A 19,935-nucleotide genomic window follows, 5' to 3' on the forward strand; every position below is an offset into this window, starting at 1 on the left:
TCCTATGCAGACTTCTTTTGGATAGCAAAGGAGTGTTAGTAAATAAGGAAAATTTGGTGGCAATCATAGAGGATCCAATACTTCATTTAGTAGTCCCAAAGTCCCTATATACCATACTTTCAATGCTTTAAGATAACAAAGTGTTTCAAAGTTAGTAGTAAGTATAAAGTAGAACCTAGGCAAGGTGATAATGGACCTAGAAATAGTTTACCAAACAATGGCAAGCTCATACTAATGGATCTTTGTAGAGAGTGCAAAGAGAAGGGTCTATGTTTCAAATGTGGTGAAAAATATGTTTGATCATGCATCTAAGTGCACTTACAAGAATTCCAAAGCCAAAAATTGCAATATGATCGTCTTACAAGATGTGGATGAAGAGGTTATTGAAGAACCAAGTATGAGTGCACAAGTTGAATTTAAAGTGCATAACGAGGATCTTGATCTAGACCACTCTTATGAGCTCGCTAATGGATTTCCATTTGACTTAGGTCGGCATGTTCCCTTTGATATTGGTGGGACAAACTTACCTATTGCCATGGCTACCCTTTGTTCTATTTCCATGGATTCTTGGACAGGTTTTGAGTGTCCTTATGCAATTCATATGAGGGGTATCATTCATGGAAAAGATGTGTTTATCTTGATAGACAGTGGTAGTATACATAGTTCTGTGAATAAGTTAGTCGTGGATAGGTTGCACTATTTTCCCATTGATTTATATCAGCTCATTAGAGTACAAGTAGCTAATTGTGAATAGAAGATCAACACTCAAATGCATCCACCATAGGCTCCCATATAGTTGGCTGAAAATTATGAAGCAAAGGTGAACCTAATTACTTCAAAAATGGGACACATAGATATTGTACTTGGATATGATAGGCTTATGACCTTAGGGAAGATTGCTATGGATTACCCATAGTTATACATGAAGTTTACCATTGATGGACAGCTTATCTATTTACAAGGAATCCCTAGTAAATCTTATTTTCAACTTATCACCATAAAGCAACTCAAGAAGGAGTATAAGAGATACTCTCAAATTTTTATTTTACACCTTAATAAAGAGGTTGAGGATCAATCCGAGAATTTGATTGAGCATCCAACTTTGAAAGATCTACTTGAGAAGTATAAGTATTTATTTAAAGTTTCTACTTCATTACCTCTTAAGAGAGCAATCGATCACCTTATAGATAAGCCACCCTATAAATTTTCTAAATGTGAGTGTGAAGAAGTGGCCAATTAAATCAATGATCTTCTAGAGATTGGGTTTATTGATCCTAGTTATCTACCTTATGCATCTTTAGTCTTATTTGTGAAGAAAAAATATGGATCCTTAAGGATGTGTATCGACTACAAAGATCTAAACAAGATCATAGTGAAGAATATGTATTCAATTCCCAGAGTAGATGATTTACTTTTTGAGATCAAGATATAAGCAAATCTGTATGTGAGAGAGGGATGGATTTAAAACAACCTTTAATATTGATCATGGGTTATGCCATTTCTTGTTGATGCCTTACCAATACTTTGGCTACCTTCCATATCTAATAAATAAGACCTTACAATCTTTCCTCTTTTAGTTTATCCTTATTTTCTTCAATGAAAAAAACTAATTTATAGCAAGAAACTTCAAGATCATTTGTTACATATGACAAAGGTCTTGGATGTATTGATGCATCACAAGCTCTTTGCTAAGGAAAAGAATTGCTCTTTCATGCAAACATAAGTGGAGTACTCAGGCCATATTGTGAGTGAAAGGGATACATGTTGATCCTAAGAAGATGTAGTGTGTTAGAAATTGGCCAACACCTACTACCACTACCTGACTTAGAGGATTTCTTGGTCTATAATCATTCTATCACAAATTTATTAAGTTTATGTGGCTCTAGTAGCTCCTTTGACTGATAGGTTTAAGAAAAAAGCCTTGTTTTGGGATGCACTTGTAGATTCTATAAAATTTTTCTCTTATTCTAAATCTTAACAAATAGTTTCTTTGAAAAAAAGAAAACTCTTATACTTGACTACATTTATAAATTGCTCTACTCATAAAGAAAAAAAAAATCATCCTTATTAGAAATATAAAAATGTACTTAACCTATAGTGATTGAGGTGTGATTGTATTTCTCTATTCTTTGTCTATACAATTGTAAAAAATGCTTTCTATAACTTATTGAAACATAGATTTTAAATCTCTTTTAAAGCTTTATTTAGAATGATGAAGTCTTATTTTAGTAAAAAAACTATTTAAAATTTTCTTAAATGAGAATTCTTTTAAAGAGGAAAAGAATTTTGATTTTATTAATGATTTTAGAGAAAGAAGACATAAAAAATGCTCAATATCACAATTTAGATATTCAAAAAATAGAAAACGAAAAGAATATATTTCTTACTTAGTTGAATTATTATTATTAGAAATATTGAGAGAGAAATTTGACAATAACATCTAACTATTCATTATATATATTTTACAAATCTTTTATTAAGAGTTCTAACCTTAAGGATTACAAGCTTAAGGTAATTATTTTCTTAAATCTAGTAAATACTTGATTCGAGAGTGATGTAATCATTTTTTTAAAGTTTCTTTAAAGTGAATAGTCTTTTACTATGAAGAAATTTTCACTACAAGGGCTCGAAGATATACCAACGGCCATTTCCAACAAAAATTCATAGTGTCATGATCTGTGTCACAAAAAGTGTTAGTGGCATCACTTTGATACCATGTCAAGAATTGTGTGGTGGGGAAACTCGGTTGAGCTACTGTGCCAAACACACACCATACACACAAGGCAAAGCTCAATCAAGAACATAAGAAGAGATATGGAGGCCAAAATATTTCTTGCTAGTTTTTTCTTCTTCCTTTATACACAATACAATGTATACAAAGTATAGATAAGATACAACATAAAGAAAAGTGGCCTAGTGAGTCAAACAATGCATAATTGACTATACTAATCGATTGGATCCATAACTATGCCAGTAGTAGGGTGCAAAAAAATAAATATAATAAGTGATACGTTAGTGGGGCCATGTGAGGATCATAATGACCATTGACATTGTGGGAGCTTTCACTCAACCGCCAAGACCCACGGACCGCTTATTGTTTCAAGCGTTCCAAGCCGAGCACTAATGGCTACCTCTCACATAACTAACCCGCCATCCATATCTACGGGTGTAGTGAGCTTACCTCCGTGCCATTCGAGTTACCTCCTCTCCCGCACACTCCGGTGGCTCCACGATCCAAGTGCAAGCTTCAAGCAAACTCCATCCTCAAGATCCACGCTCCAAGCTCCATTGCCGTGAGCAAGACAAAAGAAGAGAAGAGAAGAGAAGAAGAGAGGAGAAGATGGAGAGCTTCTCCTCCTCGGTCCCTCACCCTCACACACTCACTCCCTCACACTCTCACACTCCCTCTCTCAAGCACAAGCTCAAGCAAGCAAGAACAAGAAGAAGAAGAGGAGGAGGAGAGCTACTTTTGGCCACACACAAGAATGAGCTTCTCATTCACTTTTCAACTTTATATACAAAACCCTAAATCCCTTTTGGGCAGTCATTCCCTTTTCCCCTTTTTACATGGCCGGCCGTAGCCCATGCCCTTTTTCCCATTGTCCTTCTATCTTCCTAGCTTCCTTTCCACTGCCCATCTACATTTACAAATTGCATGGGTGAGAGCCCGGCGCTCTTTTACAAGATTTCAGGGTGCGCCTTTTTATTTTAAAATGCGCCTTTTCCCTTTTGCATTTGCCTTGGACTCTTAAGGTTGCCCTTGCGCCTTTGGCATTTCCTCCTCTTCTTTCTTCAGTCGAGCTACATTTTTTCTGCCTTTGCCATGCGTCTTTTTTATTTCCTTTTACTTTCTTCATGTTGGGGTTAACATTACCCCCCTCCTAGACGAGTGCCAGTCCCATGGCACTCATCGTCGTAGGTAGCAGGCTGTAGCATGCACCGAAGAAGTGGGTGACAAGGACGTCTGTGGTTTCCGTGGAGGAGTGTTGGTGGTGGTGTAGAAGAAGGTCCTAGGGGCCTGTTGGTGGCCAAGGTGGCTGGGGGAAGGTTGTTGGAGTTGGTGGTAGGGCTATTCTGTGTTGGGGATTGCATTGATGGCCAGCACAAGTGTTGGGTTATTGGGGATTCTACTCATGACGAGTCTTTGCGGGCTTGTCGGATGGTAAAGGATAAGCATTCAGAGTTGGGTGTTGATGAGAGCGAATGAAACTTTCGTTGGAGTCTTCAACACCTGCAAGTGAAAACCTCTCATGTGGTCTCTCCCGAAGGCTAGTGCTAGTCTTCTCTATTGTGCACAAGACATAGTGCAATTAGTTTGGGAGACAGGTCAAACTCTAAGCAAGCTGAGAGTACTGTCCTACACTTGAGGACCCAAACTGTGTATATACTTCGGTGCAGGTATTATGTGAGTGCTTGTGCATACTTAGATATTACTTAGTTAGAAGACTGTCGGCCTGGTTCCTTGTATAGCAATGGGTCAGTGAAGCAAGGGATTAAGTTGATGGAATATTTTATCAATGAAGACATGGAGTACACTTGAAGATTGCTTGAGACATCATTATGGTCTTGGCAAGGCCACGTAGCATAATTGAGCTCCTTGATGTCTAGCTCTTGGTAGCTAGTAACTACTTGTAGTGCTTGAAAAGTATGGTGTACTTTTCCATTGTCTTTCATGCCTTGCTTACCACTGTTGATTGTAATGGTATTGAGATGAGTGCAAAGGAATTGTGCAAGTGGTTCAGGGTAATAGGTCTAATGAGGCGAGCTCCCGAGGTATGTCTTGCCCTTGATGTGCCCTGAACAATTGTGGGGGATGTACAAAGGGCTAGGGGATTAGGGATGGAGCCAGTCGACCAAGGTCACTGGACGTACCTAATTTGAGAACCCCTAGGTGGGGTGCTGTGATTGTGTGTGTATTTTTCTTTTTCTTTTCTTTTCTTTTTTCTCTTTTTTTTTCTTTCTCTTTTCTTTTCCTTTTTTTTTTGTTGGTGAAAAAATGAATACAATCAATGCCATACTTTGAGGCTGTTAGCCTTTCATTTGGATTTGAGAAATGTTGGGATCCAAAGGCTATGAAGAATGGATATTACAAAGATGATTGTGTCACCAGCCTTGATGCTAGAGGAACTGTTGTTGACATGAAGGGATATACTTGAGATTTTGCAAACCTCTTTGTAACATGTGAGACATCGAACAATTGAGGTAGCACTTGGAGTGAGCTGTGCATGGACAAGGGTAGAGCATCTTGCGAATTGAATCATGGATGATGAAGAGACGTTTTCCCTTGTTGAGAGCGTGGCTCCTGCCCGAACATAGAGTTTGGCCAAGAAGGAGGAGGTAATCGATGATTATGCTTTGGCCATGCTCAGTCGCGCAATATGTGCTTTTTCTGCAGAGGTGTCCTTGGGTTCTCATCTAGTGGCGTTTCCGTCATGGCTTTTGTTTCTTGGTATTCTTGTCACTTCCTCCATAATGGTTCTTTGTGGGGTTGGTGGTCTTGTGGTGACTTGGATGTTAAACGCTTCTAGACATTGACCTGTGTCATTCTGCATCAACCTGTCACTTCGTGAGAGTACATGCTCACTTGCGTTAAGTACATCGGACCAATGCAATCATGTTAAGACATAATTTTTCAGAATGCTATGATGTCTATTGGGATGCCTATTTCATTGCATGTTACGGTCACATACATTAACGAGAGGTACGAGAATGTGTACAAGTGGGGATCTTGCCCCTTTACTCATCAAAAAACAAAATGTTCTGGCCTGCTGACTTGTCGAGCTACTTGTACATCATAGGGATTTAGTCTATAGGTACGAGGCGAGGTGAGTCCGATTGGCTAGGCGACCCGGGGCGGTGCTAGTGTGGGGCTCCCATGAGGCTAGGCAGGGAATATGTCGGCCGGGACATGAATGGTGTAGTCCCGGGCCACTACCGTTTCCAGAATGTCTTTAAACAATTCATTGAATTCTTCCCTTTCCCGAGCTACCCTTTCTGCCCTTGAGCATCTGGGGCCCAGGCGTGAGTTGGGGGTTCATGCCACTAGTGCTGCCACCTGTTGCGCGTTTTGAGTCTTGGCTCTCTTGACTCGAGGATTCTTTGGCCTTCGCCCTGGACAGTGGCGCTTAGGGCCTCGCTTCTTGGCATACCTCTTGAGGGTGGGCACATACTGCTCCGCTGGAGGGGCACGTGCCACGTGCTCCTGTTGTCTGTGAAGAGCATCTTTGCATGCCAAATGTCCATGGTTCTCCATGTGTTCCATCTAGAAGCCTGCAAGATGCAATCCAAGGGTTAGACCTTGATACAGGATACAACTGTTCACATGGAAGGGATTTTACTGTGGTTTATCAAGCGCCTGTGTGACAAGAAGGGGAGGGGTGAGGCATGCAGTGTTTTGTCGTAAAGGGATGGCCCCCATGATGATGTTCCGTTTGCCTCCAGCCATTAGCCGATATTGGCTTATGCTAAGTTGTGTGGACTGGTTATCATGGAGTGGGATAGGGCACATCCTCGGAAGGGTAGACCAAAACGGGAAGAAGGTGTATAGAAAGGGAATGCACCCTATCTACAACATCAGTGTTGTTGGTCAAGGCCTCCTATGGCGGTAATGTGGGTTGCATGCCCTTCACTTGGAGGTGGGAATGGTCACACAGCTTTTAAATGTGTGATGAGAAGAGGACTTGAGGAGCTTAGCCTGTCAGACCCAACTCTTCTGCCTGCGCTTGACTATCATTGCTTGTGTGTGTTGATATTGTTTATACAAGGTGACACAAGAATCAGTGTTTATTTATATACATATTTATGAATCCATGTCACTTCACGAGGATAAGAACCAAGTGTAGAACTCGGGGTTGTACCGGAGCATGGCACACGCATCCAGTATTCGCGGCAGCTTACTTAATACTGATAGATATTTTGCCATGTTGAGTAGCATGGAACCTTGACCGAATCTAATGGCAATATGTAACTCCTCCTCAGTGAGTACCTTATCAATTAAAGGACCCTGTAGTCTAGTTCCAGCTAAGTCCGTACCCCGAATGTCAGTCAGCACTCGAAGGGAAGTCGGTGTCACATAGGTTGGGTCTCTTTGAGACCGCCATTTGGCCAATCGCTCTTCTGAGACCACCGTCATGATCTGAGCCCCTATTTCGGCCATTACAACGTGGCTTTCGCACCAACGCTGCTCAAATTGACTCTGGCCTGCTGACAGTCGCTTTAGTAGCTCTATGTCTACGAGATTTGGTTGGAAGAGCATTTCATTGAACGTGACGGTTAAGCGCAGTTCGTCGGTCTCCTCGTCAGGGATGAGTCGCATGTGTTCATGCAGGAGCCTGTCGTAGTGCCCATTAAGATGTTCTTGTTCTTCCCATGATAGAGGAAAGGTCAAGTAATCTCCAAGGTGGTCCTTGGGGATTGTGCCCATGTCCGCAAGGACGTAGACACACGTGACCACTTTGAGCTTAGCCTCCAACTTAGTTAAGCATTCTGTGACACTTCTATGTTCAACGAGGGCTTGCTCGGTTGCTATCTCATGCAAAGTTCTAAGAGTTTCCTTAGGCTTTACCATGTCTGGGGGCTCAGGCCTAGATGAGCAAGATTGGTCAACGCTAGGATTTCTTATGCTCTTGGGGTTCTCACATTTCTCTTGAGGTTTTGCTACTATTTTGTCATGGTTCTTCTCGGATGTGACTGATATAGATTTGTCACCCTATAGTGACGACGTTGTATCCACCCTTGATTGGTCAATGCGAATTCTATTCTCAGTGGATAGAGTGCTGCAAGCAACTATTGATGGTAACAGCTGCTTTGATTTTTCAGAACACGCGGATGTGTCTGAGGTTTCACTGCTATTAGGAGAGGCAATTATGGGTTCATTGGTGGATGGACTCAATGCGTTATTCATCGGCTCTCCGGCACTCTTCGTCTCATTGTTCTTGGGGTCCACAACCACCTGTGATTGTTGTTGTCTTCGTTGCTTTCTCCTCTTTTTCTTGGTCAGCGCAGGTGCATCTAATGGCTCAAGACCTTGGGCTAGGTTGATCGCTGATGTGCTTGGTTGGGCCTCAGCATTTCCCTTCTCTAGTGTGTCCTCATGGGACACAGTCGTGGCCTGCTGAATTGCTTTACCAAGCTGTGAGGGCACAATTGCCTCCCTTTTCAGGGAATCTAGCTCTTCAGCCAACTCCCTTGCGTGTAACTCCTCCAGCCCAGGCTTTAGGCACTTTGAAAGCACTGGCGTTGTCGAGGAAGTTGGTTGCGACACCTCCTCCACAGGTAAACTTCTAAGGATATGTTTCACAAGGGGCATTGTCACGGCCAAGGGCTGTGACTGCTGTGATCCCTGATTGGAAGTAGTAGCAACTAGTTTAGTGGGCTAGCTACCCTTGGTGGATTGCGATGTCAAGTCGTTAGGGTGATCAGAAGTGGTTATGTCTTTTGTTGGCCTTTGAGCACTCATCTGTGTAGATCGAACATGAGCAGATCTAGTCACATTAGGTTGCTCATGCATATCCTTGGGTCGAGAGCTACAGATGGAGCCATGTCCCACCTCTTGGACATTTTGAAGCTTAGATGGAGATAGAGATTGGAATTGAGCAGTTTCCCTTGACAACCGCTGTTGTGCTTCCTGTGTCCGTTTGGAAAAAGAGGATGTAGGAGATCTAGGACTCTTAGGTGGACTTGGCACTCGCTGAATGATTTGCTTGAGGCTATTAGACGATTGTGCCATTTGCTTTGTTGAGTGATCAGCCTTGCCTTGAGCAATGTTGTGCCTATGATGCTTGTTCTCCCCTTGTAAAATCAAAGGCACCTTGGGCACTAACAATTTTTGTGCCTGCTCAATGGCTACGTATGACATCTGTCTATTTAGCATGCTAGGCTGGGGCTCTTTCCTTCGAACAATCATGTCTGGTTTCTTGCCTTGAGACCTAGAGTTTCTCTTAGATTTCCTCCTGTCCCATGCTTTTGATGCACTCTGGCCTTCAACTGATAGAGGCGGTTTAGCAAGGGGTTTTGGTACCCAAATCCATTGGTTGCCTGCATAATACCCTTGAGCACGAAGCAACACTTTGGATATCCATCACGGCGTTGTGCTAGCTCTCCATCGATGCCTTCGCCTATAAGGGTTGGGCTTCTTTCGTGGTCTTCTATGATATTTGTGAGTCCAAACCCTGTCCTTGGCCTTGTCTCTTGACCTTCTTGTTTCTGACATGGCCTCACTCACTGGTTCTCGTTGTTCGACCTGTGCTTGTATCAGCTTTTCCAACAAGTCCTTGCCCTCGTTTGTAGGCTTGACTGTTATATCATCACCTTCCTTGCCTTTCCCTTGAGGTTCGATGAGGTCACCCTTGCTAAAGGTGGTGACTATCCTCACACCCGGTAGTGTCAGGTTTATCCTCTATGCTACATAGTCAGCCTCACATTTGGTCGCCCTTTTGAAGGGTCTTCCTAGGAGGGTTTCTTTCATGCAACTAGCACTTTTTGGAGGAACATGAAATAGGATAGGAAAGCTTTCTGTTTCAATTGTCGCAAGGATTTTGCACTTCCCTATGAGTGCTTGTGGGTGTCCCCCATAAGGGCTAAGAGTTGCACTAGTCGGTGTGAGCTCTGGTTGGCCTAGTAGGGTCCATGATTCATAGGTCAAGATGTTAAAATCTGCTCCTTCATCAATCAGAGCATCGATAGTATGCTCTCTTTTCGCGGTGAGTTTGACCCTAAGATAAGCAGGTGGTACTATGTCTTCATCTTCCGGGTCTTGGCTTGTAAATTTAAGCCTTCTGACAGATGCCCTTGATTTCTCAACTGCACGACCAGATGTAGATTCCCCACTCATGTCTTGGATCGTCAGTGCAGTGCTATTCAAGGTACATCTCTCGTCAAGAGTGTCATGTCTAGTCATCTTGGCATTTGTAGCTTGCTGATGTCGCACTCTATTTCGACTAGACGCAGTTTGAACACAATGTACATGTGTTCTTGTGGTGTGGCCTTTTTGCCCTGGATGGCTAGATTGGCCAATTGAGGTTCTAGGGTCTCTATTTGTCTCTATTCGGGTATGGGCTTTTGGCTACTCTTTTGCAAGTGAGAATCCATGCATGTGTAGAGCCATTGCTACACTAGGGTCCAATTTGGAGGTCTTGTCAACAGCGCGCGTTTTCTCTTCCACCTACTCGGGGGAGGTGCGGAGGGGGCAGAGCCCCCTCTGCGGGGGTCTGGGGGGGTCAGACCCCCCCGGCCCGCAGGGCCGTTACGGTAAACACCATTCACAATTTGGAGGACCATTTATAGCCACTTTTTGAACTACTTGTTCTAAGTTTCAGCCTAGTGATGGATATGTGATGTGCCTTTAGCTCTACGTGGTCTTTGGGGTCAACTTTGGGGTTTAGATGCGTCAGAATTTCTGTTCAAGATACCTGTCCGATTTTGACAGTTTTTGGTCCGATTCTAAGATGTGATTTTCAAGAGTCCGATTATCAGAATCGGACGTCCAATTTTGGGTGGGTTCGATCGGACCAGTGGTCCGATTTTGGTCACGTCCGATTCTAGGAGTCGGATAAAAAAGTGGTCCGATTTTCAAAGTGGTCCGATTCTGCGAATCGGATCAGGCAGGGTGGTCCGGTCCGATTCTGAGCTGGTCCGATTCTGGACTGGTCCGAGTGGTCCAATCGGATGGATTGGTCCGAGTGGTCCGATCGGACAGCGTCCGAGTCCGAGCATCTGAGTCGGATGGGTTGGTCCGATTTTGAGTGGTCCGATTCTGGGAATCGGATCGGATAGGGTGGTCCGATTCTAGTAGTTGGATGGGTTGGTCCGATCGGACAGTTGTCCGGGCGTCCGATTCTGGGAATCGAACACTGAGTCAAGTGTTTGAGTTCGCCGGCCCGAACGCACTTTCGAGCACAAATTTGTCCAAAATCTTAAGGTATTGCTTGTTGTAAGCTACAAGATTCCATAGGAATGATGCTGGAGTGATGGGGAAGAGATCTATTTACATGGGATAGCCAATAAACTCCAAAATGCAAATCAACAACGAATCAAACCCTCATGCCCTGTTATGACAGTAGAAACCCTGATGCTTGTTTTTCTTCTTTTTCTTTGTTTTTTCCTACCCTAATGCACCCAATTCATAAAGTAAATATCTACACTACTTCATTCCACAACATAAATCTCAAGAAAGCAACAAACCTACTTGCCAAGGAGATCGAATACCATCTTCAACCCCCTCGCTTCCTACCTATCTACCTCAAGCATTGGTTCGAGGGAAACCCCTTACTTTGATGCTCGATTCGAAGCGCGCAAGCGCTCAAGGCTTGAATCCATTGGTCCCGGCAACGGAACCAAAATGTGGAAGCTTTCACTCAACCGCCAAGACCCACGGACCGCTTATTGTTTCAAGCGTTCCAAGCCGAGCACTAATGGCTACCTCTCACATGACCGACGTGCCATCCATATCTACGGGTGTAGTGAGCTTACCTCCGTGCCGTTCGAGTTACCTCCTCTCCCGCACACTCCGGTGGCTCCACGATCCAAGTGCAAGCTTCAAGCAAGCTCCATCCTCAAGCTCCACGTTCCAAGCCCCATTGCCACGAGCAAGACAAAAGAAGAGAAGAGAAGAGAAGAAGAGAGGAGAAGATGGAGAGCTTCTCCTCCTCGGTCCCTCACCCTCACACACTCACTCCCTCACACTCTCACACTCCCTCTCTCAAGCACAAGCTCAAGCAAGCAAGAAGAAGAAGAGGAGAGCTACTTTTGGCCACACACAAGAATGAGCTTCTCATTCACTTTTCAACTTTATATACAAAACCCTAAATCCCTTTTGGGCGGTCATTCCCTTTTCCCCTTTTTACATGGCCGGCCGTAGCCCATGCCCTTTTTCCCATTGTCCTTCTATCTTCCTAGCTTCCTTTCCACTGCCCATCTACATTTACAAATTGCACGGGTGAGAGCCCGGCGCTCTTTTACAAGATTTCAGGGTGCGCCTTTTTATTTTAAAATGTGCCTTTCCCCTTTTGCATTTGCCTTGGACTCTTAAGGTTGCCCTTGCGCCTTTGGCCTTTCCTCCTTTTCTTTCTTCAGTCGAGCTACCTTTTTTCCGCCTTTGCCATGCGTCTTTTTTATTTCCTTTTGCTTTCTTCGTGTTGGGGTTAACAGACATGCTAAGTTTAGACATGGGGACCCATCTAACTAGGTGGTGTATCATCAATGTTTGTATGTGTTGATCTTGCCATCTCAACAGCAGTGGTGGCCACTAATGCCAACATCCATATCTCTTGGAATCTTGCAAGAGCTATTGGAGTCCTTCTAGGAAAATATGCACAATGCCTAGGACCAAGTAGTGCAATGAGTTTGGGTTGCCCTAGTGGATCTATGTTTTGAGCTGTTGCCTCTACTTGTGTTTTGAGCTATTGCCTCTACCACTTTATGATGATGATTTGAATGTAGATGTAGAGTTCCAATATTTGATGTAGCTATTGCATCTACCACTTTATGATAATGATTTGAATGTAGATGTAGAGTTCCAATATTTGCCTCTACTTGTGTTTTGAGCTATTGCCTCTACCACTTTATGATGATGATTTGAATGTAGATGTAGAGTTCCAATATTTGATGTAGCTAATGCTGGTTTCCCCTTCTTAGTTGGTCACTACTCACAAGATAGGTGCTTTGTCTACTTTGGCCCCTATCACCTCTCCTTTTGCAGCAAGTTTGGTGCAAAATCCAACAAGATGCAAAGATCCCCTCCACAAACTATGTTCCCCAATATGTGCTTGTAGAGCTCAGCAAGGAAAATAGCAATCCTGATGCCCATTTTAGTTGCCAATAGATATTTTAGACTATAGTAAGGTGGGCCTAAAGCTTATCTTGATCTATGGAGATGAGAAGGAGCATGCCTTGCGAGTACCAAGCATAGAAACGTGTAACTCTAATGCCAGCATCCTTAGGTAAAGGAAAGGAATCGATGAAAGAGGAGGCCATTCCCTTTAGTTTGAAGCATTGCAAAAACTTCTTGTCCAAGTCTTCTTTGACTTTTCAACTGTGGCACTTCCTCTAAGAACCCCAACTAGCTTCTACTTGTGGAACACTATCAAGCTCTTGAGAGCAATAGAGGGATGTTGCCTTGGAGTGTGTTGAGGTGCTTTAGAATTATCATTGCCAAATTTTGGCAAATGTAGAGGCAAAAGAAAAATATCTATGGAATCATGTCCCATCATCTATTTGAAAGACCCTAGAGCGAATGATTTAGAATGGTGCCATGCCTTTCTTTGCTTTGCCTCACCTGGTCTTGTCAACTCTTGTACCAACAAGTCCTTGCACTAGAGCTCAAGCAGCCTCTACTAAGTGCACAGTGTAGAAGAGGTGCACAGTGTAGAAGAAGCTTGCTATGGATCACAAAGACCAATGGCATCATAAGATTGCGCCTTACAATATTAAGTTGTGCTCTAAGGTGGAGCAACTCAAAGGAAAACTTAGGGATTCTAGATAAGCATCCAAGGGTTGGTTCAATTGATGATAGAATTTTGGCACTTGTTAGGTAGTATCCATAGTTGGTGTATATTTTTGAAGTGTCACCAAACAAGAATAATAGGCCTCAAAATTGAGTCCTAGTTGGCACAAGGTAAATAACTCATTTATCTTCATGGTGTGGTAAGTCAATAGAAGATATCTCCTTTGAACTACTTCCTTTAGCTACTCCTTAAGTGGTGGCTAGTTCAAATATTCCTTCATCCTTACACCACTCTTTTTGCCATGACCAAGCTTAATCAAGCAACTTAAAACTGGAGAATCATGGCTTGGTTTGTAAAACTAGTCCCCACAACTAGGAAGTAGCCTTCAATTGTCTCTATCCACACTTCTGCATCCATTTTCACACCTCTTCCTTTCCCGTTAAACTTTAATAGTTTGACTTGGTTCTCTTGAACTTCAAGACCGTTTGCAAATGTGATACCTGGGTTTGAAAATACGGTGAGTTAAATTTTTTCACAAATTATTTAAGTCTTCATTCATGTTTAAAAATATGGTGAAAGACACAAATAATTTATATCAAGGAAATTGGATCCTTGCATAATTTGTTATGCAATTTGGAAAGAAAAGGCGAGACATCTTTACTATTCATCATATGCCATAGGTGAAAGGAAGTACATCAAGTAAATATTATTTTAATCTACTAAGAATTTTTGTTACAATATTTCTATTCGTGGGATTTGGTTACATCAGTAATTAGGTTAGAGGCTTAGCAAATATATTTAAGATTCTACACTTAAGGGAAAGATCTTGAAAGCCATCTTTTTAACAATTATTGTGGCATGAGTATCCTAAAATGGCAGCACCCTTGTGTAGGATAATACTGTGAGCACTTGGTCATAGAGATAGTGGTTTTGACCAATGCCTATGTTGAGAATATGATTTAGGTGCGATTCCTACAAGATGAATAACTTGAAAACTTTAGGATCTTCCATCCATTTGATCCTTTCTGAGATTATTTTGTAAATAAGAAAGTCCATTGGCATTTATGAAGTAGTAAGCTCAACTTTACATCCATTTTTTCTCACAATATAGTGAGAAAGGATAATACATATGCTCTAAGAGTCTCATGAAGTGATCCTGCCATTCAAAATCAAGAGAATGCATTGCAAAGTTAAATGTTACTCGAGATACAATGAATTTTTATCAATCTTTGTCATTTTGAAAAGAGATCCCACTATTCATACATGAAACACTTTTGCACTCAATTTTTCCTTAAATAATGGTATGGAACAACCTTCCCATATGTTAATTCAATTTTGCTTTGATACTATATATAATGTTTCGATTGAAAGAGCCTTAAGTGGCATGATTTTTGGTGGTCCATCAAGAGGTATTTCTAAGTGATATTGTTTGGCACTTACCATGGATTTTGTCACCTAGACTGTGATTTGGGTTTATCTTGCATGAAAGATTGTAGCCGTTCCCATAAGGGTTGACCTAGGGTGGGTCCTTAAAAAGAGGTAAGGTTACCTGGCAAACTTTGAGCATTTTCTTTGCACAAATCCACTAAATCAAAGTGGATCCATGTCACACTTTCTTCAAAGAGATTGAGAAATGAGGGGGAGCTTCTCAAAGTGTACCGACCCTTCTACCCACCATAAGACAAGGTCTCACTCAACCTAATCCTATAAAACAAGAGAGATCGAGTCGAGAAATATAGTAATTTTCTAGGACAGTCATCATCAAACTCTTTTCTAGATCATCTAAAGCCAACATCTCGAAGGAAAAATCTTGGCTTATTGAGACCACCCATCCTTAGGAACGATGATCATTCACTTTCCTCGATGGTGTATTTTAGTTAGCTAATCAACCCAACACATGTATGCTTGATACAAGAAGCTTTCTTGATTAACTACTAAATATCAATTTCTTCATGTAGTTTATTGCATTAACTCAAAGATAGTATCAAAAAATATTGTAAAAATATTTTCAAGCAATAAATTTATCCACATATTCTCTAAGGTATGATGTCATATTGGCATTTTGCCCCATAACCAGGATACGTACCCAAAGCACTTGGATACTTATGTCCAATTCTCATGGTACACAACCTACTAATCCTACCCTTATCTAGCACCATGGCCTTCTAAGAAGATTATCCTAGGCTTATAGGGGTTAGGTGGGCAGTCCTCAACGCCCAAGAGATTTACAAACCCTAGTACCTTGTTGCCTCCTAACATATTCTCTACAAAGAGACCTCTTACATTTGGGGTTAGTCGTAGCACCGCATGTGGCCAAACTAGCCGCTTGGTGAAGGGCTTATGTGACTAGCCTTAGGGGAGGCATACATGCAACCATAATCTTGCCCATGAGGACCCAATATGTCTTTTCCAAAGTACACAAACAAGGTAAACCAACCTCCCTTTAGCTAGGAAAAACCATCTCTTTTCCAACCAACAAGTCTTATCTTAAACCCCATGTTAACAAAACAATCTTCTTCGAAATTCCACAAGGGAAAATACAACTCATAACATATTCCTTCTAAAAACTATTATTGTTTAAGGATTCAAATATAAATTTTGATACATAGAGGTTGTTGATCTATAAGTTTTCATGTATGTTTAGATCTAGGTAGCCTCTATATGCATCTTTCATTCTAGGGCTTTCTAAGTTCCATTTGACCTTTGAAGTAAATCTAGAGTTTAGTCCTCTATTAGTTGTATCATGTAATTTAGAAGTAAGTGATCATTCAAGTAGATCATACTATTAATCATGCTAGTCTAGCTTTTCTTTTGTCAAAAGTAGCTTACCTTCAACTATTAGATCTCTTATCCTTCTAAGTATTTTCTTTCGTAAAGAGAAGTCTAGATTTATAAGAGGCACCTAAGAGGCTTGCATCATGACTGTGAATTTCTCCTCCTTTTTTGATCCCTTGAAGCATCTTCTAGTGTGTACAATATTTGTTTAGGGAAAGAGTGATTCTTAAGGAGTAGAGGGATGATGCATTTGCATAATAGAAAGGGGAAAGTAAGGAATATCAAGGAGGAGAAAAAGGGATGAAACTAATGTTAGTCTTCTCATCCTTCTTTTGACTAGCTCTTCTCTATCTTGACCTTCTCTATCCTTCCTTTCACGATACTTTCTATCTCTCCCCCTTTGTATATTCCTCTCTTCACCCTTCTATATTTCCTCTCTCTCTCTCTCTCTCTCTCTCTCTCTCTCTCTCTCTCTCTCTCTCTCTCTCTCTCTCTCTCTCTCTCTCTCTCTCTCTCTCTCTCTCTCTCTCTCTCTCTCTCTCTCTCTCTCTCTCGCATCAAGAATCAAGATCAATCTACTCTACCAACTCTTTGGCTACTATAGGTTAACTATATGTCATACGTGGTCAATAAGTGAGTCGGTAATTATGTTCACTAGTGAGACATAGATTATCTTCAGTATTGTAGTGTTTGATGGTGGTGTGTGAGACATGTTTAACATGGTATCAAAGCAGGTATCCAAGTGAGCTCAAGTGTAAATCCTAAGTTGATCTAATTTGTAGACAAGAGAGAAATTTCTCTATAAAAAACAGGAAGCCATGTCCTTGCTACCTAAGGCCTATTGAGGCATTAAAAGGGGGTTCAATATCTCACAGTCTTAACACAAAAGGCATGCCTCTCACTTTCTACTGAGTAGGTTGACTTCGCTCCTTTAGGGGAATAGTCTCATTTCTTCCATGCTGAGCATAGACCCTAATTTTATTGATTGCAAATCTTTCAATGTACCAAGGTCTATCTCTATCACATCCGCATCTTTGATTCTATCCTAACCTTCTATAGGCTCATTCAAATTTATCTGGTAAACATATTTCATAGTAGACTCCTCTCTTGATTCATCCTTGTGATGAAGTCTCACTAGGAAAAGGTCTCTCTAGTGCATCTAATTCCACTAAGGATATGGGTGCACTCTTGCTTTGAGGTGGTTTTCGGTAAGCATAAATCATAACTCATTTAGTGACTTTTCCAAAAGATCAAATGACTAGCTGGTATGTCAACTTAATAGTCAAATTGCAAAATCCATGGCCTTCCTAATAGCACTTGGTATCTTGGTTGCCCTACAAATCTAATGATCCTATAGTCCAGGGGGAAGGGCATGAAATGAGATTTTTGAGCGAGCATTTAAGTGATCTTTTCTAGGAAACCTCCATTTCTTGTTCCACATATTCCACATATTCTTCCTATTCTCTTGTGCACATATCAAGCACCACTACCGCCCCTACTGCCACCACCATCTCCACCACCACCATCTCCACCACCACTATTGATGCTACCCTATCGCCTCCATTGCTATTGTCATTACCACCTCCACTACTTCCACCACTACCATCCCCTCCCATGTTTCTCCCCCCATGTTAATTAAGCTCTCTCTCTCTCTCTCTCTCTCTCTCTCTCTCTCTCTCTCTCTCTCTCTCTCTCTCTCTCTCTCTCTCTCTATTGCCAACTTCTCGCTTCTCCCTCTCTTACACTCACCTTCTCTCTCACTTGCTCTCTCTCTCCTTGTGTCACTCACAAATACATATATACCCACTCTCTCTCTATCCGTCTTTCCTTTCCTCCTCTCTCTCTCTCTCTCTAAAATATAACAACTAAATAAAGCAACTAATGAATATTAGATCAGAGAGTACTAGACCAAATAAGAATCTCCTCTCTTTCTCCCCCTCTTACACACACACACACACACACACACACACACACACACACACACACTCTCTCTCTCTCTCTCTCTCTCTCTCTCTCTCTCTCTCTCTCTCTCTCTCTCTCTCTCTCTCTCTCTCTCTCTCGTGTGCTCACAAAGACACACACACACACACACACACACACACTCTCTCTCTCTCTCTAAATTAGCAACTTCTCTCTCTCTCCCCCCTCTTAATTTGAAAAGGGTCATCCATCCGTTTTTAACAACACTCTTATTATTACAAGGGTCAAGGGTTTGCATGAGGTAAATTATCTTAAGTACTTTTAGTTGTTAATGTTAGGACAAAAAGAATACCACTTTGTTATCCCACATGAATATATACATTCACGTACCTCTCACTTTTATGTGCATGATTGATATTATATCCTGATATATCACTTCCATTGTGCACACATAAGAAAAACTACACATCACATGTTCTTGCTACTTTCAATCGAGCATTATTGTGTAGACTTACTACAAGAGGATAGGGTATTAGATAGTTTGTTACACTCACTGCAGTAATGTGCGATACCTATTGTTTTTCACTTTGTTTGAATAGTTAATATTGAGACAACGATATTACATCATTGTTACTCAATCCACTGTGTACATATACATTCACATGTATGCATGTTTCTACACTCCACCATTCCCTAGATATTTTGCACATGCTCTATTTACACATCTTGTAGTATTGTAATTGAGTGAATGCCTATACAGAATCTCCTTTACTTGCACATTCCTCTCTTTCTCCTCTTCCCTCTCATCCTCATTTTATTGTGCTTGTAAATAAAAAGAATCTAATAATTCTGAAAGTACATATTCATCATGCACACCACATATCAATTGAGTTCCATTGCAGGGGGTGGAATTGGTGATCCCTAATAAATTCTAGGATTGAACCAATGGAAGCATGCTAGCTCGATCAAGTAGGGAAGCATGTGCTCTAGAAGGATTGTGTCCATGGGGTTTCCCTCAAATGGAGGTGGGCATATAAAGTGTTGGGTGGGTTCATCTACATCTTCTCCATGCTGTCATCCACAAATAGTGTTGTGTTTGGTGGGCTAAAGTGCGGCCTATCAATGCCATCAAAACATTTCACGAAAAGGGGTTTTTTGTAAATCCTTCCAAAAAACGTTTTTATGGGAGTTTCTCTACACTTTCCTTGTCCATATTGGAATACAAAGGTTGGTGCTTGCTTTGATGACTTCACACATTCACTTTTAACTCCGGGGGTCCACTAGGGTTTACCGTATGGTATCACATGAGTGTAAGGGAGGGGGTTATTTAAGGGAATGAAAGTACATTTTATAAGGTAAGTTCCCATAAATAGGGGGTAGATAAGGGGTATTTTCATATATTTCTTGCATGTAGGTGACGTCTCCTTATTACTACTGGTGAATCCCCCATGACTTCTAACCAATTGGAGTATCTCACTTAAGTTGTCTTCCTTCATGGAGCTCTAGATGGCAATGTCAAACAATGTAGATATTTCCTTTTAAAAATCTAGCGAGCCCTAGCCGCAAAATCACCCAATACCTACCCACTTCTAGGGGCTTCACTGGTAACGATCCCTTTTTCTTTGGCTGCCTATGTAGAAGCACCCCATTCATATCGAACACGATTAATTTTTGAGTTGTGGGAGGTAGTTGTACTTGCACATGTGGAAGGGTAAGCACCCATGTAGTGGTATGACAAAGAAGAACACTACATTACAATTAGATATTGTAGAAGTTTATGTAAACATGTTACCTTTGC

The sequence above is a fragment of the Lygodium microphyllum genome, chromosome 12 (genome assembly GCF_053477565.2).
Source record: "Lygodium microphyllum isolate KBCC chromosome 12, Lygodium_microphyllum_v1.1.10, whole genome shotgun sequence".
In the NCBI taxonomy this organism is placed as follows: Eukaryota; Viridiplantae; Streptophyta; class Polypodiopsida; order Schizaeales; family Lygodiaceae; genus Lygodium; species Lygodium microphyllum.